This window comes from Epinephelus lanceolatus, chromosome 7 (genome assembly GCF_041903045.1).
Source record: "Epinephelus lanceolatus isolate andai-2023 chromosome 7, ASM4190304v1, whole genome shotgun sequence".
Classification (NCBI taxonomy): Eukaryota; Metazoa; Chordata; class Actinopteri; order Perciformes; family Serranidae; genus Epinephelus; species Epinephelus lanceolatus.
The window spans coordinates 40,386,630-40,412,101 of record NC_135740.1 but is presented as its reverse complement, the minus strand read 5'-3'; the positions used below and the strand labels follow the sequence as shown (position 1 = coordinate 40,412,101).

Here is a 25,472-nt window from a genome sequence, read left to right as displayed (position 1 = left end):
GTTTTCAGAACAAAATAAAACAGGCTGCAGTGAGAGTCTCTCTCAATGGGATATTTAAAAATAGCAGGTTTGTGCATTTAGTCCTTCTCAGGCAAGCTCAGGGGTTTAGTGTTGCCGTAGCCAACAGGAACGACACTCCATGATGCTTTTTTTTTCTCTAAATGAGGATTAGAATATCTGCATTTCCGCGGTATTAAATGTATCAGGTAATCGTGCTGCTTCTGCATCATTTGGCCCATAGAACAAGCGCACTAGAGACTTCCTAGCCAGCTACTTCTGGGTTAGCCCTCCGATAACTGGAATGGGAAAAAATGTTGTAATCTTGCAGCTCTTCTAGACTTTTCAAATGTTGTCAGAGCGAACGGATTAAATCCTGATAGTGAAATTAGTCTTTTGACAGGGGCTGTGATGCTCAGAAAATGTATCCACAGATTTACAGATGCGTTTACAGGAAAAGTTCTATTAGGGCGGCAGTGTTACATGAGGGAACCCGGGAATTGCAGTACCACTGTTTGGCCACTACAAAAATGAAAGCAGCTGTAGCTGTTGCTATTTCAGTGTGTTTTCAGATCATGAAAAGTTTTTGTAATTGTAACTGTAACATTTTGGTCTCCTAAAAAAATTCTTATTCAGCATTTAGCTGTAATAAAAGACCGTCTTAAGAGCCGAATATTTGGCATTAGCACTATTACAGTAACCATAGCTGTAAATGCACCATGCTAACCGAGCTAGCAGCTAGAATTAGGGTTAGGGTTGTCCACATATGATCATTTCTGGCTCCAAAAATCCAAGATGGCGACGGCCAAAATGCCAAGAGACCACAAAGCAATTGGTGATGTCACAGTGGCTGTGTCCATTATTTTATGTGGTAAAAATGCAGAAGTGGAAACAAGACGTATTCTAATAATCTTCACCTACATTTAAATGCAGAAGATTTTAAATCACCACCTTTGAATGAGTGCATCAACAGAACGTGACATCATCTGAAACACGTCTCAGACTCAATGGAGACAGGAAAAAAAAACATGGCAGAGGTTGTCAACTGCTAAAGCACAGGACGGTCATGGCGTTTTTCAAGGCGAGGGAGCAAAATGAGGGGAGATAGCTGTCTGAATGTGCTCTGGCCCCGGCTAGCATGCACAGCTCAGGACAGGTGCTTTGCAGATGTCAGGATGTGAGGCCTATTTTCCCCCCTCTTCTTCTTCTTCTGTTTCAAGCCAATGAGCAACATGATTTAGGCAGGGTAAACACACGGGGCCGGGTTAATTTTGTATGAGGGTTTCCCATCATTCAAGTCATTTAGGCCTGTCAGTAATAATGATGCAAAACAATGAGGCCATGCATCCCGCTTCCCTGTTTACAAACTGAGTGAGGGGAGAGTGAGCAAGGAAAGGAGTTAGGGAGAGAGATGCCACATGTTGAACAATGTGATTTAGTGTTGTTTCCAAGCAACATCCCATAAACAGGAACAGACAAACGCTGCAGCACAATCAAACTTTAATTTCTTATTTACGTTCAAACTTGACTTACAGGACACGTTAGCCTCCTCGTGCCTCAATCTCATGATTCAACGGTTAATAATTATTTGGCTGTTTACTCCCACACCACCCCTTGGGTTTATTAAAAAAGGGGAGGGGGGGGGGGGGAGAGAGAAAATTGTCCGGAGCTGCTCTGAAGTACACAAACGACACACACACACAGGCCCCCACATTCATGCTCGCTGGGTTTATGAGCTGGTCTGTGAAGGCGATCAACAAGCCAGTGTTTCCCGCTGTGTGTTTGCCCGTACAGGCCTTGAAAAAAAATAAAGCCACAAAGGCAAACAGGGCGAGGGAAAGAGCCAGTTTGTTTGTAAACGTGAAGGCATTCCTAGACCGGAGCCAAGAGTCCAGCGCCGACCCCCCTCCAGCGCCACCTTGATACCCCTAACTCCCCCCAGAAAGCAACCTACCACCCCCTAAAGATGGGCCCCCTGCGCTCCTGAGAGGGAAAAAGAGGAGGAAGGAGAAAACTGCAAATGCACAGAAATTAGATGTGTGTGTGTGTGTGTGTGTGTGTGGGGTGAGGTGGGGGTGGGGGGGGGGTGGGGTGGGGGGGGGGTGGTCGGTGGCCAAGAGTGCTGACTTGTGGCAGGCCAAATAAATTATAGATCTCTCTCTTTTTTTTTTAATTTTATTGCAATGCAGACTATATTTTTCATTCCCTTCATAAATTATGTCAACAATCACTTAAATATATGGAGGGGACTGAGCTGATGCATTGCAGTGGCTGCTCTCTGGTTATGTGGGCGAGCGCAGAGTTCCTGGAGGTGGCACGCAGCCAGTCGTAAAGGCAAAGCAAACGAAAAAAAAAAAGTAATCATCAAGAGCCTCTCAGTTTGGAGACGGGCTGAAAACTTGCTGACTCAAGATGACCCGAAAGTCGGCCTGATACTGAGTCAAAGAGAGAGGTTTTGATGACGAAGCAGAAGCTGTTTAAAGTCACAGTCGGTACTGGCTCTGGTTAAACAGTAATGCCTGTGACTAACTCCTCAGTATTAAATGAGTCGTTCCCTTCAATCACTTTATTCAGCAGATGTTTGCTGATGATACAAACATTCTCGGTGACATCCAGCCACAGGGTCCAGATTTCTCCTTCGTCATTTGTTCAAGGTCCATGCAGTTTAATACATACAGTGTGATGCTTGTGTTTGGCCATGTCGTCGAGCTGGTTTGGTGTCTCTGTCATGTAGCTGTCCATTAGTCACTCACTCTACAGCAGGGAATGACACTTCAAAGAAAAAGCTCTGTGACAGAAATTCACTGTACGTCAAAATAAAGTGTTTTTTACAAACTCGTCTAGGAAGCTCGATTCATGAAAACTAATTCTATAGTCATTTCAGAGAGTTTTACAATTTGTACAACACACAACACCCCAAATTTAAAAAAGGAAGAACATCAGAGAAGGGACAGACATGTAATAGATAGGCTACCGTATGTACAGTATAATATTTATTTCATCACCTCTTGTCCTGACCAGAAGCATGAGGCTATAAGCTTTTTTGCGACATCGCCGCCACCACCAGCAGAAGTGCCCAGAATCCTTGTGTCAGTCATTCCACCTTAATAAAATGTCCACATAGCCTCTCTGACCGCAGAGCTTTTAAAAGGGTCGCTGGAAAAGTGATAGATACTCGATTGGAGCGCCCACCACATCCTTGTTTCCACATATTCCTCTAATGACAAGTTTCCCCTGGTGGTTCTCAAACCCCTCTGAAAACTAAGCCTCACATGCATGAACATACAAACACACACACACACATTCTTAAACACTAAAATGTATGCACGGACATGTTTAAGTCTCACTGAAAAGATCTTTTACTATTACCCCTTTAGAATCGCTGTCAGACGACCATAATGACAGACATGTTTCCTGGAGGCTGGCGGTCACATTTGCCTCCACTGTCTGTTGGTCGTTTCATACAGACAGGAAAAGTCATTTAGATCTCCCTTTGATCGTTAAGTGGACTGAAGGTTCGTCTCTCCGAAACAGACAGGGAGCAAAACAGACCAATGTAGAAATCATTAAAACAGCTTTAAGTCAATGTTGAACTTCACAAACATTCAAAAATACTATTTCAGTTGAGCTGAAATTCATTTCCAACATCACCTTCAGGGGGCAGACGTGGGCCGAGAGGAAAAATTAACTCTGCCATCAGTTACTTTTAGTTGAAGGTTGGAGCTGGGAATGACGATCTGCACAAGAAATTGGAAACCACGATGTTGTTAAGAATAGGTTCGTTCGAGATGAGCCAGTCCTGCGCAGATTCGATCACTGGCGATCGGCGCACAATGCATGCCGGTTAGTTTTGTGTCCGCCTGCTCTCGTCTACTTTTCAGGCGAGGCGCAGTTCATCTCGAACGAGCCTAATACCAGCTCTAGCCAAGTTAGCCATTGTTAGCAATACCAGTTGCTTACAATGCATTACGCTGTATTTTGCGCATAACACCACCATACCAACATGTTGACAGTACTGTGTATGACTTTTTTAATGAGACACAAATAAGACAGAAGAGCCAAAAACTGTATTTTCACTACTGTTGATGTATGGAGCAGCCATATTGGATTTTGAGGTTAAGGTGGGTGAGGTTCCGCTGACTTTCCCAGTTGAAAATCTAACTTCAAGGGGTGTGCCAGTTGAAATTTCCAACTGGGAACTTGGAAATTATGACTCCCTGGTGCAAACAGAACACACCATTAAAGTCCATTCTCATTGAGGGTGAATATCTCGCGGAAAAATATAAAAGCTGATTTCATTTATGGAAGTTTGCACATCGGGCGGAATTTTCGTGCAGTGAAAAAAGTTTCTGCCCAGACTTTGACCCCCGCGGAATTCGTCAGCGGAACTACACAGCTGGGCCAATGAAATTGTTCGTCGTGCAGACCCATGGGGGAGTCCAAAATCCAGTCAGGCAGGACAGTGAGAAAGGTTAATAAACCTCGATTCACAGCACCCCGTCCTTTTTGATACTGCGCGGACTTGGAACACAACAACGCGAAATTCCGCACTGCGTCCGTACCGCGCCTGTGTGTATGGTTTAAACGCGAAAAAAAGCGCTGCACGAATATTCCGCAAATCCGTCCCGCATTTCCGCATCACGGCAGTGAGAATGAACCTTTAGTCTACAAGATGTAGAAAAAGAAGGTCTGGAACAGATGGAGGGTTGGTCTACCTCTTGACAGTAGACAAGAACAAACGAGTCAAAGTGCTCATAAAAACAAAAGGGTTAAAATGTCCAGCAGGTCTAATCATAGACTTGTTAAAAAAAATGGACGTAGTCACTGTATTTTAAAGTTGTGATTTTTGCATTTCGGCTGTCACCATCTTGGATTTTTGGAGCCAGAAGTGACCATATTTGAATGAGGAGGTGGAGGTGTGGAGGACGGGAGGTGGATCTGAATGAGAGCCTGAGGAAACTGTCTACAGACAGCCTGTCGTCCAAAACGATCCTGCCCTTAGTTGTGCAGAGCTTTTGGCCTTAATAAAATGTAAACGTGTGAGTTATGTAGACGTTATTTATACAGACGTAGATGTAGACGAAGGACGAAGACATAGACGTTGTTTTGAAGCCTTGAGTTTGGCTTTTTGGCTGTTGCCATCTTGGATTTTTGGAGCCATACGCGAAGGTGGCGCTAACCCTAAAGCCAGCTGCTAGCTTGGTTAGCGTGGTGCATTTACAGCTATGGTTACTGTAATAAGGCTAGTGAATATCCGACTCCTATGAGGATCTGTTATTACAACCAAATGCTGAATAACACTTCTTTTGGTGACCAAAATGTTTACAAATGAACTGAAAACACATTGAAATAGCTACAGCTACTGTACTCTCTGAATCTTGGATTATGCCATGGTTACAATACCTAATCAATGCTGCCCCTGTGGTAGCGACTTGTCAACAGATGGCACCTGCCTGTCATCCAAAGTGGCTGCATCATTAATTATGCAACATTTAAAAGGGTGAGAAATATAAAATGTAACCTCTGTACTGTTGTCATGATCAGAAAAATTAGCTACAGAGACCAAAACCGTTTTTTGTAAACATATTCATATCTGCTATAAAGCTGGGCATTTTAACATGGAGGTCTATGTGGAGTGACTCACTCTTGGAGCCAGCCTCAGGTGGGCATTAGAGGAACTGCAGTTTTTGGCACTTTCGCATCCACTTCATGTTTCAGCCCTGAAGGTTGCCTCTTGGTCTAGACCTGGATCCTGGTTCAACTCAAGTGTTTGATAGACTCCTTCACTTGAAAACCCATAACTATTCAAGGCGTTATAAACATCTGAGGCTGAAGAATGGATGGCTTATTAAAAAGTTGGACCCAATACCCTTTAGCTCTCTGGCTGATTAGAAAATAAGGAACCAGTGGGTAATTATTAGTGGATTATTAACTGAGGACTTGATGTTTCACTTTCTAAAAAAGATATCAAGTCTACTGTTAGTAAATGATTAATAAAGGGTAATGAGTTCATCTTTCTAGTAGGTTTCTCACAACAAAGTTGTTGATATAAATAGCTTCTTATTAGTTCTTGCTTCAAACGGTTCCAGATTCTGTCCTATTACTGTGACAGAAGACGGCAGAGGACTGCAAAGCCACTTTAATGGGGCTATGATATTAGGACGGACACGTGCAGGGCTCATTCAGCTCAGAGCTGCAGGCCCTCGCTCGCCTCCCTTGCTCCCAGCCATTAGGGTGCCACAACATGAAACCCTGGATACAACAGCGGCCTTTATGCTCCATTGGTCACTGCACTGCACTTCCCTCTGTAGCCACAACTACACCCTATATCATGCTGCTTGAACGCATGCAAGCGATACCTTGTTGGATGTACAGTCTGTATGTGGAGTGATATACTACAGCCCGTCCGGCACTGTATGTGAGGTCCTGTTGTCCTTGTAAGAGAAGACAACACGAAATCTGAATGACCCCAGAGAGGAAATTAGGCAGTTGTAGCAGCAAATGGTAACAAGATATGGCAAAGAATAACAGAATATAAATAAGAACATAGCAAAGTGGAGGTTACACAAACACACCTGACACTTTTTAGCACTAGTACATGGCAAGCAGAAATATATGAGTGGAATAAAAAGTTAGGAGTATCAACATTTAGATGGGAATGCAGTAATGACCTAAACCTTTGGAGGTCAAGAAAAGAAGAGGAAAAAAAGAGAACATAACTGCAGCAAGAAAAGGGGAAAAATCATGGAAAATCCCAGAGATGTACAATATCTAATAAAGACTTGAGCAAAATAAGGACAGAACACACAGATAATGTGAAAATGTTGTTCAGTGGATACAGAGAGGATGGGATGTGGCACCTGCCAGGGCTGAAAAATGAAGCCTACGCAAAAGTGCCAAAAACTGCAGTTCCTGAAATGGCCACTTGAGGCTGGCTCCAAAAGCCAAATAGTATTTTATGCTTCCATCTGCTGGTTGGCCGTCATGATAAGACTACGCATGCATAATATGATGTTAATTCCACTACAGAAGAGAATTGATGATCACTAAAATTAGATGGGGAAAAATGTGGATATATTGATATTGACCAAGTAAGTTGTTATATATCGACATTTCGGTTATCAGCAAAAAATCCAATATCATGCATCCCTAATCCACTGATTAACAGATGTATCTCTCACAATGTAAGTCTATGGGGAAAAATTATGTTTTGGCTGCAGGGTCATGTGAAATTGTCTTCAAAGCCTGGCACACTTCAAGGGGTCTGGTGACGTCATGGTGGCTACGTCTATTTTCTTTATATAGTCTATGTTGTGTGTCTTATAAAGGGAAACAGACAGCTCGTACCATATGTCAGGGTAATTGAAAAATATAGATAAATGACTAAAATCTCATGGAAAGTTGCATCCAACCTCTGATCTCAACACAGCCACAATACACTGTACACATGAACACATGCACACTGACGGGAAAACCCCAAAAACACGCAGTGACGCTCCACAAACCTTTACACGCATCCTACATGTCCACAGCAGAATAACTATGTAAATCTATATTTTTCCCCGCAGTATTTCCCCAGAGGAGGTGAGAAGTGGCGCGTGCCATGAGACAACCTGTTCAGCACGACAAAAATAAACTCTTCACGAGAGGTGGAGGGGGGTGAAAAAAAAATTGCTTGCGACTGCTGGCAGCGCATTCCAGCGTTCTCAGGTCAAATCTGTCTGGTGTACTTTTCGCTTCCTACTTCAACAAAGGCGCTCAGTGAGTGTATCAGACGGCCTTAATGAAGGGCTTGTTAGCCGGGCTACCGGCAGCAGATCCACTAGACCCCGAGTGTGTGTTTACTATCAATCCGCCCTTGTGTCTACAGCAGGCTACATCCAGTACTCCCCCCCCCCCGCCTCACCCCCTCCCTCACACACAAACGGCCACATTTACAGGAGCGAGCCCCGACCCCCCTCCCAACACCCCGTCCCCGCCTTCCACAAAACCTCTCCTCCATCACTTCACAAGTCCTGCACACATACGCTACAGTGCACAGTGCACTTGCTCACAGTTCGTGATGCACTGAACATGCATTTGCACACGTGTGTGCACGCTCATACGTAACGCACTGCGCTCACAGGACCACACAGATAAGGTGCACTTACGCATGCTGTGTGCCCAAATAAACATGTTACACACCAACCACACATTCATGCACAGGTATAAATGCATGTGCACATAGACACGCCGCACACATATGCAGTAATATGTGCAATCTTTCATGGGGGAGTCGCAGCTTATTCTCTTATTTTGTGACTTATTTATCGGTCAAAACGTAAAATATAATGTAAAATATGAGCTCAGCTCAGTTTAATCACTTTAATATTTTACTGTATGGAGATTATCTTTCGATTGTTTAGTCAATACAATAAAATACATGAAAAAAGTGCCAAATGTCCACCACACCATCCCAGAGTAAGGTTTTCAAGCCCAAGGTGACATGTAGAAATTAAATCTTTTGTCCAACCAGCAGTCCAAAACTCAAAGATACTCAGTTACTTTTGTGTAAGACAAGGAAAAACAGTAAATCTACACACTCGAGGAACTGTAACTGGCTCATGTGTTGCATTTTGGCTTGAAAATTAACCAGTGGTTGAAGAAGTCCTCACCTATTCTACGTGAGTAAGGTAGAGATACTCTATTACAAGTAAAAGCTCTGCATTCAAAATCTAACTGCAGCAAAACTTAGTATTAGCATCACAATATACTTAAAGTACCAAAAGTAAAAGTACTCATTATGCAGAGTGGCCCATTTCGCAATAATATACATTATACTGTGTTATAATTACTGATGCATTCTGAACCCTGGGTCATCACAAGTTGATAGCGAGCACCCCCAACTCGGGGCCGTTTGGTCTCAGGGGGCCTAAAACCTTTTTTCTTGGGATGTTTTTCTAGGTGAAATGATGTAAATGCAAATATTAGTGCACCACGATGGCATAAATCATCACACAAGTATGAAATTTGGTAACGAGTATCCTGACACAAAGGGGAAAGTAGCAAAATAAGATGCTGGGGCTTGCCGCCATTTTATTTCAGAATATCACACACAACATCGTTGTGTGTGACAACGCAACACAACTGCCGGATGCTAACTTAGATATGTTGAGAGATTTACATAATTAATAATAATTAGCACTGATTAGCATAATCACCTATATAGACTATATGATTGATTACTGGATATCTGACATCTAAAGCCAGAGATGATACTGGCTCTAAGAGGTGCTCTTATGCAATTATCAAAATAATAAATCCCTCCCTAAAACTGCTCCAACCACACCACAGTACCACCGCCGATACCCCAACCCCTCCACTGGAAAAGAAAAAAAAAAAAACTAAAAAGAAAAAAGAAGGCACGCTGCATCCAATTTTCAGAGAGGAAATGAAATAATATATAAATCAAACGACATCGGGGGTGCAGAGCCCAAACTCTTAACCAGAAATAAAATGTTCCATCCTCCAAAGAGGCAAAGAGGAAGTGTCTGCAGTGACATGCCTCTGCCATGAGAAACAAGGCCTGACCACAGCTCCATGTGAAACCTATTTAAGATTACAAGGCGAGAGAGAGGGTTAAAGAGAGGGAGGCGAGGTTAGCGTGGAGGGGAGGAGAGTCACGTGGGGGAGAAAAGGGGGGGAGAACGGAAATATGGCACATGATCATAAATAGCAGAGTGGAGTGTGTGTGAGCCGTGGATGAACGTGCACATGCTTGTGCTCTCGGCAGAGGAATTTAGATTCCATAGAAGCTGTGATGATGAAAGTGTGGGCTTTTCCTCGCCATATGTTACAGCTGAGACAATACAGGCGAAGGGGAGATATTACACACCAGTGTTCCTGCAGACACAAACCTTCGTACGCTCGAGTGTGAAGCACGTAGGCCTCAGATACATTAGCTCTAATGCTGAGTTTATATATTTCACTCCTACGTGAATGTCACAATAAAACATTTGTCTGACTGTGTCACCTTCATGTGAGGTGTGTTTTTGCCACGCAGGAAATGTTTGTCATGAAAGTGGAGGATGCTCCCCGGCTGCATGACTCACTGTTAACATAGCGACAGGGTCAGTTTCAGATGGAAACCTCCTACAAGAGCCACCGAAAAACTTCCATGTCAGGCGGCTGAGTGTGATCCTGTCTAAAGCCCCTACCCACCTTATGTTTTGGAAAGACCCATGTGGGATAGCACCTGTGTTGGGGCTACACAGTGTTAAGGCTGTGTGTGTGTGTGTTAGTGTGAGAGTGTGTGTGAGTGGGGGTGGTATGGCTGGGCCTTGCCTTTAAGGGCATATTTGTCCTCGCCCCTTAATCAGACGAATGAAAGCTCCACATTCTCCCCGGACTCGGGAAGGCAGGGATGGCATATTTACCAAACACACCCACACTGAAGTGACCTGGAGACTCGGCTCTGTGTGTGTATGTGTGTGCATATGTGATGTGTGTGCGCAATGTCAAGGTAGGTAAAGCTCCACCTGCATGATGTGCTCCACTGAAATTTTCTTTTTCCTGTTTGCTCCATCGTTCATACACACTAAGGGTGCTTTCAGACCTCGAGTTGTCTCGCTTTGGTCCCAATCAGGGACTCATTCGTTCGTTCGTGTTCTCACGGCAGCATTTACAAGGGGACCAGATCAAATGCCTTGTGTGAGAAAGCTGCTCTTGATTGGTCAGAATTTCCATGTGGGAAAAATCCAGGAAGTAAAGCAAACGTTGAAGAAGAGTACAATTGCAAGATAAATGTGACACTTTCTAATGTCACAATGGAGGGACAACTACGCAGGTTGATTTTAGCGCTGCTCATCGTGGACTATATTGCTGTCATTGTTCATTTTAGTCAAACCATACAGTTTGAAAACGAGGCGCGGCTCCAACTAGAAAACAATGTTTTGATGCATTGGATGTGCTGAATGTGCATATTAAGGCAGTACAGGAGGAGGTGCACATTAATAATCCTCCAGGACTGTAACATGCTCATGTTTAACCCAAACAATGTGTCATGTGACTGCAGTTGCTTCACATCCAGGTCAGAACACCTTCTCACCACAAACAACCGCACTGAGGGGGCAAACAAACTTGAGTTTGACTGAACCGAACCAAACAGCATCCTTAGATACAGAGTACCTGTACACACACACAATAAGCGTTCACATGTGTTACTAACTCAGGTACTACGGAGTCCTGCGGAGGGTCAGGATTGGTTTTTTTTGGCGTTCTCTTGTAATAAATTTCGCATTTTCTCGCAACATTTTTGTGCTGCCTCGCTATACTTTCCTTCATCCATTCCATCAGAGCCATACGTCTGTCTCTGCTCAGCTGCTCCCAGCCCAGCGCCCCAGTATGGATCAGTTTATTGAATTTTACTTTGAACTTGGCATTAAGTATGCTGATATACAACCAACCAGTCTGATGTATGAAGAGGCCTGTATGGTTATACTGTAGCAGCCTGGTGTCGTTTTCAGGCGATTTAATGAAGGTAAACACAGTGAACGGCTGTGTGTGACAGCGCTGCGCTCTGGCGCGGCGCTTCTCAGAGACTGCGTATTTATCAACATATCAATCCTGCAGCCTTCAGAAGAAATGGGAAAGTATTGCAAGGCGAGCACAAGTATTGGAAGAGAATGCAGAATTTATTGTGAGAGAATGTGAAGCATTGAGAGGAAATACAAAACATATTGCAAGGGAATTATGGGTGTTATTACCATACGGGCCTACCAAGCCTGGGACCAGGGGCCCCAGGGCTCTGGGGGGCCCTAAGCAAGAGCCTCTGCATGAAGTCCCTGTTAAGACGCATGTTGTAGCTGCCCTAGGGGGGTAGGGGGGCTTTTAAACCCCGTTTCCACCACGTTTCAGCCCTGAGCAGAGTGACCGTCCTCTACTGACCAATCAGACTGCAGTGTTCACAGCTCCACCTTTTAGTACCAGATCTGTGTGCTAGGTACTCCAACAGAGGGGGGACCAAGAATGGGGATGGTACGGAACGATTCATTGGTACCATTCAAACTTTTCACAGTGGAAACAGAAAAACAGCAGACCGAACTGAACTGAACTGAACTGCTCGGTGGAAATGGGGCTTAACTGATGGAGGCAGTGGTAGACCAGCAGCTTTCATGCTAAGCGAGGTTAAATTACTGGTTTTGTCAGTGGAGTCTGGCTTTGAAGAGAGTTCATCAAGAATTTTTTGGATTCTTCGTTCCCCAAAGATATGAGAGAAAAACTTGTCTTCATGAATTTAATGTAACACGGGGCAACGAACTGATATACAAATGGTTATTTGGAGATTCAACTTTTATAAAAGAAAATTTGCATCATTAGTTAATTCAAAAGTAACCTTACTTTAAATGCCAATCATGACTTATTCCATAGCATTTTTAGAGTTAATGATCATCGACTATGTGTAGTTCCCTCTCCTACAGGCTCCACCATCCTCTTCTGGTTTTATTAGCTACTTTCAGGTTGTCCTGTATCTTTATCGCTCTCTCCCTCCACAGTTTGGCATTCACGTCTCCTCTCACTTCCTCTGTCCTCTCTTACCTTTCTACTCTTCCTTTCTTGCTCCATTTGTCTCTTTTTTGGCTCTTGCTGCCCACATTCTGTCTTCCTGCCCGGCCAAAGGAAACAGAACGACTCGTACGCTTGAGGGCTCATATTTCCCAGGAAAAATTCAATTTGTGCTCACCATGTACTCGCACATAAACCACAGTGAAGGCTTTATATATAAAATGTAAAATTAGGGCCGATTGGAGCCATTTCCCTCTCAGCGATTGCTGGCCTTTTGCAAGCCACAGCAGCAGCAGCAGCAGCAGCAGTCTGCCATCTAAAGCGACAAGGGAAATGTTTTCTTTTCTAACCTTTATTTAACCTGCAGCGTCGACTAAGAACAACACGCTCACAATGACAAGAGGCAAAAGACTTGTTTGGGAGGAAGTGAGCTGCGGTGTTTCACAGTCACACAGAGTTACAGAGGTGTGAAAGGCTCTTTCCTCGCAGCCTTTTTGTCGAGCTGTTGACTGTGTTTTCCGTGCCGACTGTGTTTTTCTGAGTGGCAGCGTGACCGCTCCGGTGGTCAGCCACATTGAAAGTAACACACGCATACACACACACTAGACTAGAGGTTGAACCATATTTTAGAAAATCGCTGCCAACTTCAGACCTCGTCCGACACGCATTCCACTGAGGCTGACATGTTTATTTGATGATGATTACAGATTGTTTTGTTTTTTGTTGGAGAGCCTGGATTGATGCCGTTTATCAGTGCCGTGCGTTGTGTAATTTCACTGTTATTCAAACAGCAACACGCTTTGTTGATGCATTTTTTTGCGCCTGTGTCCTTGGTGATAAAAATCTTTGCAACAACAAATACCGGGTCATAAATCAGACAGACGACACACAGAGCCAGAGGAGGAACAGCCACAACCACAACAGGTGTTAAGAGGAAACCATTTGTCTTCCTGTGAGGGTGGTTTTAAGCTCTGTGTGTGTGTGTCGTGGTGGTGTGTGTGTTTGTGTCATTATACAGGCGTTATTTGTGATCAAACTCTTTTTTCGTGGCTTTTAATCGTTGCAAACAAGCTCCTGCAGATTCAGTGCGTCTGCTCAGGCGTCCATTTTAAAATGTGGGGGTTCACAACAAAAACTAATCATCATTCCAAAAGTGCTTTCATGTCCTTTAACGGAGGCAAAAATGCCACAGTCAACGTGTTAAGTTGTAACTTGATGAAGTCAAGTTACAACTTAACACGTTGACGTTGTTGACAGGGAGCTGCAGAGGCGCTCAGTAATCTAGGAAAGGGGAATATTAAGCATCGCAGGCGGCACATTGACATCAAGACAGACTGTTGATCTGCCTGATTTGTACGTCCTGCATTGGAACAGACTTGCTCCTGCCGGTGTGAAAAAAAAAAAAAAAAAAAAAAAAGTTAAGAAAACAATTGCGCCAGTGAGTTTGAATGGCTGTCAGCCAAGCATCTCAGACACCTGGGCTCGGACCAAACAGCTCTCCCCCTGTTGGAGGGAAAAGACCCACCGCTATGGAGGTCGCGGTCGGTCAAAGGCATCTGTGACTGAACACAAAGATATTCTGATACGGCTGAATGCTGCAGCTTGAGGTTTTATTAAAATGCCTCAACAACCAACTCCCCCCTCCTCCTCCTCCTCCTCCTCCTCCTCTTCAAGGGAGATGGATGTTACGACACTGTGAGATCTCCAGGGAGGGCGGGCAGCAGGGGTTGGCACTGCCTGTCAGTCGGACGTCACCTCTACGTGCTCAGCATCTAAACACCAGCTTCCAGTTCTGTTCTTACTGGGTTCATGCGGGGAAATCCTGATTTCTTTTGTCAACAACTTGTCAACATCTGCTAAGTGCTCATTGCTGTGGTGTTTTTGCACTTCACCTCCTGGAGGTCACCTGTCAGTCACGAAGCACAGGGAGGTCTGTGGCACACTCTGTTAATGAAGTTTGAGTTTCTGGAAGTTGTGCACTCAGTGACTCAGCTCCTTTCCTGTTTATTCCAAACAAACTGCGTTGAAGAAAACACATCAATCCTCTGTGTCTGAGGATTTTTCCAGAGAAAGAAGACCTCACATCTTTGTGTGCAGCAAAACAACATTTATTTGAATGTAAAGGGCTGATACCTTAGTGATGTATACTGATATGTAGCCACGTTTCAACTGAGCAGTACGGGTCAGTTCAGTTTGGTACGCTTTTTTTTTCTGTTTCCACTGTGAAAAGTTGTGGATGGTACCAATGGAACCGTTCCGTATCGTCCCCATGTTTGGTCCCCCCTCTGTTGGGGTACCTAGCACACGGATCTGGTACTAAAAGGTGGAGCTGTGAACACTGCAGTCTGATTGGTCAGTAGAGGACGGTCACTCTGCTCAGGGCTGAGCTGTGTCTGCTTTTGAGGCTCATGTAACCACTGTTCATACTGTGGAGAGTTTTATCAGTAAACTGTAACTATAAAATGAAAGGATGTTTTGCTGCCTCTCACAGCAGCTGGAGTCTGAGAAAAAAAATAACTTCATTGGTGGAACGTTAACTTGTAATATTACTCTAGTGCACTGGTACACTAGTGCATAAGCTGACGACGTGAATCCATATGACAACTCTGACCATCTCTTGGATGACATACACTTTTAATAATGAGTGGATCTTCAAGTGTTTAAAGATATATATTGATTTCGACCAGATTATGTGGAGCGTTGTTCCTGTGGGCTCCGGCAACACTAAACCCCTGAGCTTGCCTGAGAAGGACTAAATGCACAAACCTGCTATTTTTAAATATCCCATGGAGAGAGACTCTCACTGCAGCCTGTTTTATTTTGTTCTGAAAATGTTGGCATGCAGCCTCGTTCTATGGACGATAAACCAGGTGCAGGTAATAAAGGAGGAAATACAGTGAGTGCTGGACGGAGCAGTGAGTGACAACAACCCTGCCCACATGAAAGAGCACTATCTGCGGTGGAATCGCTAGGGTCTAGGTACCATGTTTGAAGGGTTACTTTCGGTTCCAAAGGTACTATACCGAATGTGTTTGGTGGAAACGGGGGCTTATTTTTTTTCAAGTTTTTCAAGTGATTCCCAAAAAAATATGCTGACTCAACAGTTATTATGGTGTTACATTAGTTGTCGATTAACAACAACCTTTACTGCTCAATCTCATCAAAGCTCATTGCCATTATAATGGCAATTCTTCTGTCGACATTGCTCTGGCACAAGAAGCTGATGATGTCCCCATTCCCCACGTTTTTTGTTGTACATAGAAACAAAAATCTTTCATATTGAGTGGTAAAACCCACCATATGTCTGTGTCACCATTTCCGTCCAAGAGCACCTACTTTCTGAACGTTCAAACAGTGCTAGCAGCCTAGCACCAGACAGACAATGGTAAGCAACCAAGAAAAAGACAATAAGGATGTTTACTGAAATGTTCTCATCTTCTATTCTTGTGGTAGACTTTGTGATTATCAGCAAATACTGTATCATTGTCCAAAAACATCTATATAATGTCATATAGTGATACTTCAGATTTACACCCCTACTACTACTGACAGCCACGCACAGTTGGAGTCTAATTATTAGCATCTTCAGAGAGTTGGTGGTAACTGAAGTGTATTTATAAGGGGTGTCATGACGATATGCAGCACCAACAGCACTGTCACGTCTAAATACCTTGCCTCACGTTTTGAGGAATACCTCTGCACCTCGTCGGTTAGGACCTGCAGCCTTCTGAAAATCTAAAAGTTTGGTTCTCTTTTATTTTCACTGCCACTGTGTTGCTTACTGTGTTATCGGCGCAAATGCAGCATTTATACGTTGCCACATGGATAATGTCGGAACAAAAAAGGGAAACTTGCACTCAGCTGCAAAACTTTATGGCCGTGTTTGTGCTGTAATATCATAAGCGCAATATCTTTTGTGAATCAGACCTTGAGAAAGAGCAGATAGTGGTTATGATTCACCTGTTAATGTGTGATTTGCCACAAATTTGAAACTTTTCCAGAGTGTGAAACCTGCGTAAGACGTGCATATGTGTTCTGTTGACTAAATTAGTACCTGAGTGGTCAAATGTTTGCTCTATATTTTAAAGAGATGGAAAACATTCTCATCTTTACAACAAGAATCCCGAGTTCAGACTGAAATCTATTTATAGAGAAATTTTAAAAAGCACCGTGTCGAAACCTAAGAGGGCTTCAGCTTTCCAGTAAGGCTACAAACAAGGCCTGGAACTGACTCAGTGCATGTGACAGGGTGCAATAAATCCTCCAGGTCTTTTCCTGTCAGGGCTTGATCATAAACAGAAAAAAAGAGAGAAGTGGAGTAGCATCACACCTTCCTCCAGGAGCAAGTTAAGCCCTTCTTCTTCTTCGAGACAACACTGCGATTACAGTATCAAATGTTGCTTCTGTTTAGGAAATTGATGGCAGAGGTGAGAGAGGAGAGCCGGCAGCAATTTTCTGCTAGTTGAAGGTGTGTGTCTGTGTGTGTGTGTGTGCGTGCTTGTTGGGAAACCAGATGTCACTCCGGGCAGGTAGGAAGACAGGTGATTTTAACAAGCTCCTAGCTCCAAGCTGACAACAACTGTGTCCTCCTGCGTGACACCCCCCCCCCACTCACCCACCTCCTCCCACTCCACTCGACCCTGCCTCCCTTTCCTCTCAAACAAGTCTGAAATCCCAGGAATGTAATTAAAGTCAGAGCTTCAGGTAGTCAGACTGCCAAGACGGAGGACTGAAAGGTGCTCAATGGGCCCATTCGTGCATCACCTCTACAACAATGGGCGCGCCATCCGCTAACGCTCGAGTAATCAACCCCCTCATTGAGTTTTATACAGGGAGATGTCAAACTGTGGTTAAAAACAACAAAATTATGATCAAAAAGTGGAACAAATTCACTGAATATTTTGGGGCAGAGGTGGCCTAATGGTTGAAGTAGTGAGTTTATAACCAGATGACTGATTTGATCTTCGAACCGACAGTGTAAATCTGGGCAGGGAAGTAACTGAGCTTCAGTTTCATGCTAGTCCAAGACCCTTTTAGGACAGCACATCTAAACTAATAATGGCTTGACTTGGCTAAGTATTAGGCTTCAATCTCAATACTGTTTGACTGTCTTTCAACAGAGTCATTTTTAGGCCACAAGGCAATGGGCCATGGTTGCAACAAACAGTATTAGAAGACAGCAAAGAGAAACTGAATGTAAAGTATATGGCTAAAGTGGATTTTAGAAATGATCATCAGCTCATGTTAAATCTGAACTAAGCAAGAAGTGAGGCTGCCACACTGAAGACTACAACCAAATCACCGTTAAAGCTTCACGATGACACTGACTGCAGTTAACAGAAGATTAGTCACACAATTGCAAAGCCTCCACACGACCAGTCGACAGATGGAGAGAGACGAGAACGCAACGCAAGCAAGTGACAACAAGAGATGGAGCGACAGTCAGTAGTGACAGTGTGTGAGACATGAAAACTGAAACTGGACTCAGGACGCTCAGTGGCCCCCAGCTTCAATAAGCATCCCGCTGTTGATTTACGACCTCCCCCCGCCTCCCCTCATCCAGCTCGCTCCCTGGCAGCGTCGCTCATCGGCTGCGGCTCAGCTGCCTGCTGCATTCGCAGTTAGCATGCCAAGTCAAATATAATGGCTCAGTGCTCTGTCACACAGAGATGGAGAGGTCCAGCTACTCTGAATGTCCACACCGAGGCAATACCACTCATTCCTCTGAGTTATATAAGACTGTAACTCTGCCAGAGGATGTTTGGTAGGCTACACGAGCATGTCATGATACTAACTAAGGAAATGTAAAAACATACAGTTTATTTTTCTAATGTACAAATATATTATTATGTATAATACTGCTCTATATTATATCTGCTGCCTGTAGGCTTCATCTGTTGCTTTATTTAAGTAACAGAGTTTGAGATTGTTGGTATCATAATGTGCTTTAAAATCATTAATTAATCTAAATTAATCACAAACATCAATTTTTGCTGTGACAGAATTTAAAAAATGTAAACTCAAATGAGTTTTGTCGGATGTGTCTTGGGAGTGCTGCTGGATATTGGACACAACTGTCCCCCTGTGTCCTCTAGCGCTGAAACTGGTCTGCAGTCCATTGCAATCCATTTTGAAGGGGAGTTAGTTAGTCGCTCACTCAGTTGAGTAACAGTGAATTTCCTGCATTTTTGTCGAGTTTTTCTGCACCCATTTATGGTGTACATGTCTTTCATTTTGTCAAAATACCGTAAAATGTAAACCAGTCTCTTTAACAAGCCCGGTGTGGCTACACATTTTGACAAATAAAGGCCTGTCTCAATTAGAGGCCTGGTCTGGTTGCCAAGCAGTTATTTTTATAGAATTGTTTGGATGTTTAAAACCAGATTGTTGACTACCCACTTGAGCTAATGTTCACTAGCAGCTTAGATTGTGCATACAAATATTAATATTTTACCTTTTGTCAATATGGAGAAGCTACACATCGTTAGCTTGGTTGATTTCATTTTACTGAAACCATGAGAGGCGGCACGGTGGTGTGGTGGTTAGCACTGTCGCCTCACAGCAAGAGGGTTCCCAGTTCAATCCCGGATGTGGGAGCCCTTCTGTGCGGAGTTTGCATGTTCTCCCTGTGTCAGCGTGGGTTTCCTCCAGGTGCTCCAGCTTCCTCCCACAGTCCAAAGACATGCAGGTTAACTGGTGACTCTAAGTTGTCCGTAGGTGTGAATGGTTGTCTGTCTCTATAGGCCCGTTTCCACTGAAGAAGTTCCTGGTACTATTTGGGGGGCAGGAACTACTACAGGAACGTCCTCTCGCTCAGCCCTCTCAACCGCCGTGTCTCCACTGAGAGAGCAGAGTACGAGGAAGGTTCCTGTAAAGTTATGGGCTGTTGCGCAACCATTTTGATGTAGGCTCGTAGGGACGCCGTTAGCCGTTAGCCGTTAGCGGTGTCTGTAATAACTCCGGTCACGGTCCGTGAAAAAAATATTTTTTCCAGCGGATGTCTTAGTTACAACATGATTGAGCTAACTGGAGTAGTTTCATGTCGTATCCGACAACGGGAGGCTTTTAACAGATGACGTCCTGATGTTAGCTTTGCTGTTGCTGTTAGCTGTCCCTGTCAGCTGATGCTTTCTAGACATCGTGATTTCCCAAAACTGAATAAATACCACACATAGCATGTGTCCATCCTTATTTATATTCCTCTAGACCATAAGGGTCCACTGATCAAAAGAATCAAAATTGTGTGTGTAAAGTGGTGTTGTGTCGGTATGCCGGGTGGTGTAATTGTCAGGTGCCTTGATACAAGTTTCATAACATAATTGATGCGTTATTCAAAGTATTCAGTGTACTTTTATACAAGTTATATTCATACAACACTTTGACTGTATTTCCCATCTTTGCTGAGAAACAGTTTTGTGTAGAAGAGATTAAAGCCCTGTCCCAAATATAGGCCTGTTGAGTATAGTGATCTAAGCAAATAATAGCCTGGGCTACTAATTGATTTGTTGCAGAGCTACTTCCAAAATGTTACTGTCATGATTTCAAATGGGACAAATGTTTATATTCTAAACATTGAGGGGGATGTGTCCCCTGCCTCTGCCCTAAAATCTGCACCTATGCCTGGTGGCCATAGGCTTAATCAGCACTGTGAGAACAAAGCTCAATGAACGTGCTTGAATTAATCTCTGAGTAAAAGTCCCTCACTACAGCTTCAAGATATAAACAGCAGATTTCTACATATACATAAATAGGCCTATTGTTTTCAGGGTTTATGTTTCAACAGGAAATGTATCTTTATTTAACAAAGGGGTGAAAATCTGTTTAAGAAGTCAACAGTCTCCAGTGTTACCAGAAACACTGTCCAAGTGGTCAACATTATCATTTTCATCATTTACTGTATCTACTGCAATCTCATTTACTGTAAACTGCAGCGACACGTGTCTTCCTGCAGCAGGAAACACAAACACTTTGGGATTTTGGAGGGGCGAGGGTGGGGTAACATCCAGGTGAAAAAACAATCTGCTGCTTTTAAAGACGCAGCTTTTTTTTTTTTTTTAGTAAAAATTGGTTAAAAACAATGAAAGTGATGAGCCTTTTAACTTATTATAACTTATTATATTATATCTTTAAGCACAACAGTGACATATAGAGTATAAAAACAGCTGGTCAAGATATGACCAGTCAGCAGTCACGGTCTGTGTGTTTGGACATTTAATTGTTTATTTACTCGGTGATTTGCTGCATTTATCCCTCGCTGCTCTTGTCTTGTAAACACAGCATTATCTTCAGTACTGTGTGGCTCCGTTATCTGTATCCTGTTTTCTCTCAAACTTCCCCTCAGTGATCACGGGAGTTTAAAGTTTCATCTCATCTAATCTGATCTATAGCGTCGGTATGTAAAATATAATCCCTACACAGGTGAGACACGGCTTCTTTTCCACCTATGAACTATTATCTGCTTCGCTGTGGCATTTCTTTGAATTTTTTGTGGGGTTTCAAGAACTCGACGGCAAGTGACTGCAAACCTCCATTCCACAGATGAGACAGTACACCAGAAACCCCGATGTCAAACACAACACCTGATAGCGGGGGATTGGTTTCTTACTGCATACCTGCTCCAGGTGTATGCCTGCTTTAGGCTGCTTTTTCGGGTGGGGGCTGCTGAGTCAGGAATCAAGGAGAGAGCATGTACTCTCAGGATATGAGGAGGCCCTATAGATAACCCCTGACTGCCCTCGAGAGGATCATAATGTCAAGAGAAGATACGGAAACACCTCAACACCTCGCTGTCCTGATCAGACTTGATTTTGGAGGTGATAAACAGTTTTCTGAGCTCGCTGAAAGAAAGGTTGATGTGGGTGGCGTGCACACATGCATGTGTCTGTTAAGTGCAACTGTTACATGGTGAAGTTATATAAGATATTTTACAACTTGGACCCTATTTTCCCAGGTTTTTGTGTCTAATGAGTAGAAAACAATTAGATCTGCACACCCAAAAGGAAAATATTTCTTTAATCCAACACTCCTTCGATTGAACACTGGATGTGCCTATTATTACTGTAAATAAGTGACTAATGAGGACAACAACTTTTGAAATTGGGCCAGTATTGAGCGAGAGGGCTACAGCCAGCAGTGGTAAAACGGGCTACAATGTAACCACTTGGGGGATGTGCACACCGTCAATACATGTCCACTGAAAGTGCTTCTTTTTGCCGCTGACAGGCTCAGACTGTTATTCTAAGGGTGCTTTCACACCTGTACAATTTGGTGCGGTTCAATTGAGCTCAGATTCGATTGCCCCCTAAGTGTGGACGGGTGTGAACACAGCAATCACACTCAGGTGTGCACCAAAACAACCTGACCAAGACCTTCTTGAAGAGGTGGTCTCAGTCCGGTTACAAATGAACTCTGGTGCGGTTGGTTTGTGGTGAGAAGGTGTTCCGACCTGGATGTGAACCAACTGCAGTCACATGACACATTGTTTGGGTCAAACATGAGCATGTTACAGTCCTGGAGGATTATTAATGTGCACCTCCTCCTGTACTGCCTTAATATGCACATTCAGCACATCCAATGCATCAAAACATTGTTTTCTAGTTGGAGCCGCGCCTCGTTTTCAAACTGTATGGTTTGACTAAAATGAACAATGACAGCAATATAGTCCACGATGAGCAGCGCTAAAATCAACCTGCGTAGTCGTCCCTCCATTGTGACATTAGAAAGTGTCACATTTATCTTGCAATTGTACTCTTCTTCAACGTTTGCTTTACTTCCTGGATTTTTCCCACATGGAAATTCTGACCAATCAAGAGCAGCTTTCTCACACAAGGCATTTGATCTGGTCCGCTTGTAAATGCTGCCGTGAGAACACGAACGAACGAATGAGTCCCTGATTGGGACCAAAGCGAGACAACTCGAGGTCTGAAAGCACCCTTAGTGTGTATGAACGATGGAGCAAACAGGAAAAAGAAAATTTCAGTGCACTCCAATCAAGAGCAGCTTTCTCACACAAGGCATTTGATCTGGTCCGCTTGTAAATGCTGCTGTGAGAACATGAACCAACTCTAGGCAATTAAACAACTTTGGAACAAAATTAGTCCCTGATTCAGACCAAAGCAAGACAACTCTAGGTCTGAGAGCACCCCAAGTGTCTGACAACATGATCCTACAGAGACCTTGAGGAGGGAGATCCTTTTTGTTTAACCAGAGAAAGCCCAGAAATGGCTGTTGCCAATCCCATCAGACTCTTTAATTAAACAGTGATTTTATAAACGTATAATGCACAAAAAAATTAAAAATAAATAAGACTCACAAAAACATCTTTGTTGGTCTTTCCACTGTTCCAAAAATCACCAACTCTGGTTTGGTTTAAATAAACCCTTAATAATTTACCCAGTAATATCTAAAAATATTCTGGCTTCGTACACGCTTAAATGAATACGCTTCACTGCTTTGTGAGAGTTAGGTAAGAAGATTTATATAATTTTGATGTTTGACTGTTGAATATAAGACTGGAGAGGGGTTGAACAGCAGGCCTCGCTCTGTCCAGCAGAAACAAAACCTGCGTACCGGCAAAATTTAAGTTCACTAACTAACATGTTTATTTAATAATGTCTCTCTAAAACAAAAGTTTCCACAGAATTTTTAAAGGCTGTTTCACCTCTTGGAAACTCTTCAGATGAGTTTATGTTAGGAGTCTGGTGGAATTGGCAAAGGCGATTTCAGGGCTGTTTCTGGATCATCAAAAAGGATCTTACTCTTGGTTGTCAGACACTTAGAGTAATAATCCGAGCCTGTCAGGCAAAAAAAGAGCACATTTAATGGACACAAACTGACAGTCCAAACATGCCACAAGTGGTGACATTGCAGGTTGTGCGACGACCAGCTGCAGCACTCTCGCTCAGTGCTGGATCAGTTTCAAATATTGTTGCTCCCATTAGTCACTTAGACATAAAAACAGGGTCCAGGTTAAGAAATGTCAAACTTACCCTTTAAAGCACCTGAAAACCTGGTATCAAATCTGGAGTGATTCTCTACAAGATTTAATATTCGTGACTAGGTGTGGAAAAATTACTGTTCAATTCTGAAAAAAATCCTCACATATAAATCAATAAAAATTAAATTTGGACTCTTATTTTGAAAATTAATGTATGTATGCGTGGTTCAGATAGAGTTTGCATGGGTCTGCTCTAGAAACACTCAAAAACAAATAAAGAAATGTAACCAATATGTTTCTAACTTTAGTGGATAATGTGCCCATATAAGAGGACGCCATCACTTATAACCAGAAGCTGATTATGAAAATTGTTTCAAGATACAAACACTTGCCTCCTGCACTATCTCAGGCAGTCACATGAAAGACCCATCACAGATTCTTCTGTACACCGCAGCGCTCATAAACATGCCACATATAAACCATGACAAGCACAACAATGAAATCTGTGTTTCCAAAGCCTGCCGTGGCACGCTAGTCTCTGAACCATTTCAAAACGCTTGTTTTCTGCGCCTGTCAGAAGACCAGCATGACATTTCTATCATGTCCGTGACCCTTAAAGTCTAAATATACAGCTGGGGTTTACATGCAGGCTGTACATCTTAGGGGAATGTTGTTGTTTTTTTCTCTGTAAGATGGCGTATGAACTGTGACAAGACAGATAGAGAGAACCAGAGCAGCTACAGAAAACTTTCTAAAGCTCTAAATTCAGCAGTAAATAATCCACACAGGCTAAAAGCTGCCAAACGTAAAGTTAGTAAATTAGTTTATTTGGCCAAAAGGTGACACACTCTTTTTAAGCTGTGCCCTTTGCCTCACAGGTTCTTGGTTATTTGTGTCCTGGAGGACGGTAGCAGTCTCTCTGCCTGAGACAATGTGAATCACGTGGCAGACAAATGCAGAGAGACAAATCTGTCACACAAAGGAGTGTTTGTACGATTACTCCCAGTCTGCTGTGAGATCACGAGGGCGCTCTGTGAAACAGTACAGACACGACACAGACATCATGGAAAAGCACAGTAACATCTCGCTGTGATGCAGTTTCTGCTTCAGGGGTCAGAAGTAGTCAGAGGGTAAAGACGTAGGCCTGTGAATGCAGGGTTGTTTGGGCCGAGTACTATTTGCTTTGGAGTATTTTACTTGGGGTTTGGTGGGGATGTATCATCTTTACAATACGCCTTTATTTTGAAATTCCAATGGAACGTCTATGTAACCGTCAAAGAGCGCCAGGCAGATGATGGCAAGCAGCCAAAAAAGACGATGAGGACATTTCCTAGCTTCTCAGGAATTAATCAGCAGTGTGGAAATATTTGGATTTAAAAAAAAAACAAAAAAACAAAAAAACAAAAAAAAAAAAAACGGGTCATGAGACAAATTACATGCCATATGCAAACAATGCCAATATGAGTTATGGTGCATCTACTGCTAGCTCAGCTAGCACCACTGAGCTAGCTAATGTTACAGCTTAGACAAGGAGCCATTAACGTTTATATCTCATTCTGTCAAGAGCACAGGCCTCTCGTGCATAAGGGAATGCATGTGTCCCTCTGCGTAGTGATACCGTTGGTGGGTGTAGTTTGGTACAAAGAAAATAGTTCTTTCATGAAACAGCTCACAACAAGGTCTGTGGATCGCACCACAAGCTGAGTGCCATCTAGTTCCATTATATTGGAGAGAAGGCAGACATCTCTACAGTCAATATCTCCAACACTCTGCAACTCCCAAAACTATCTAGACTGATAAATAGTGCTACAGGTAAGAGAGATAACATGTATTTCTAATTTTGGGGTGAACTGTCCCTTTAAACCAACAATGTGTAAGGAAAAGTAACAATAATACATGTAATTGGTTAACTTGTGAGTAAAGATAAAGATGCTAGGCTGCAAATTTATGCAATGTAAAAATGGCGTCTAGCAAAAAACAACTGTTTTGTCTATGA

The 25,472-nt window shown here is 43.2% G+C and overlaps 1 protein-coding gene across 1 annotated transcript in view; it reads right to left on the bottom strand.

Moving 5' to 3' along the window:
* afg2a (AAA ATPase AFG2A) overlaps positions 1 to 25,472 on the bottom strand; it is a 159,688-nt gene that overhangs the window by 2,871 nt on the left and 131,345 nt on the right. The window lies entirely within an intron of this gene.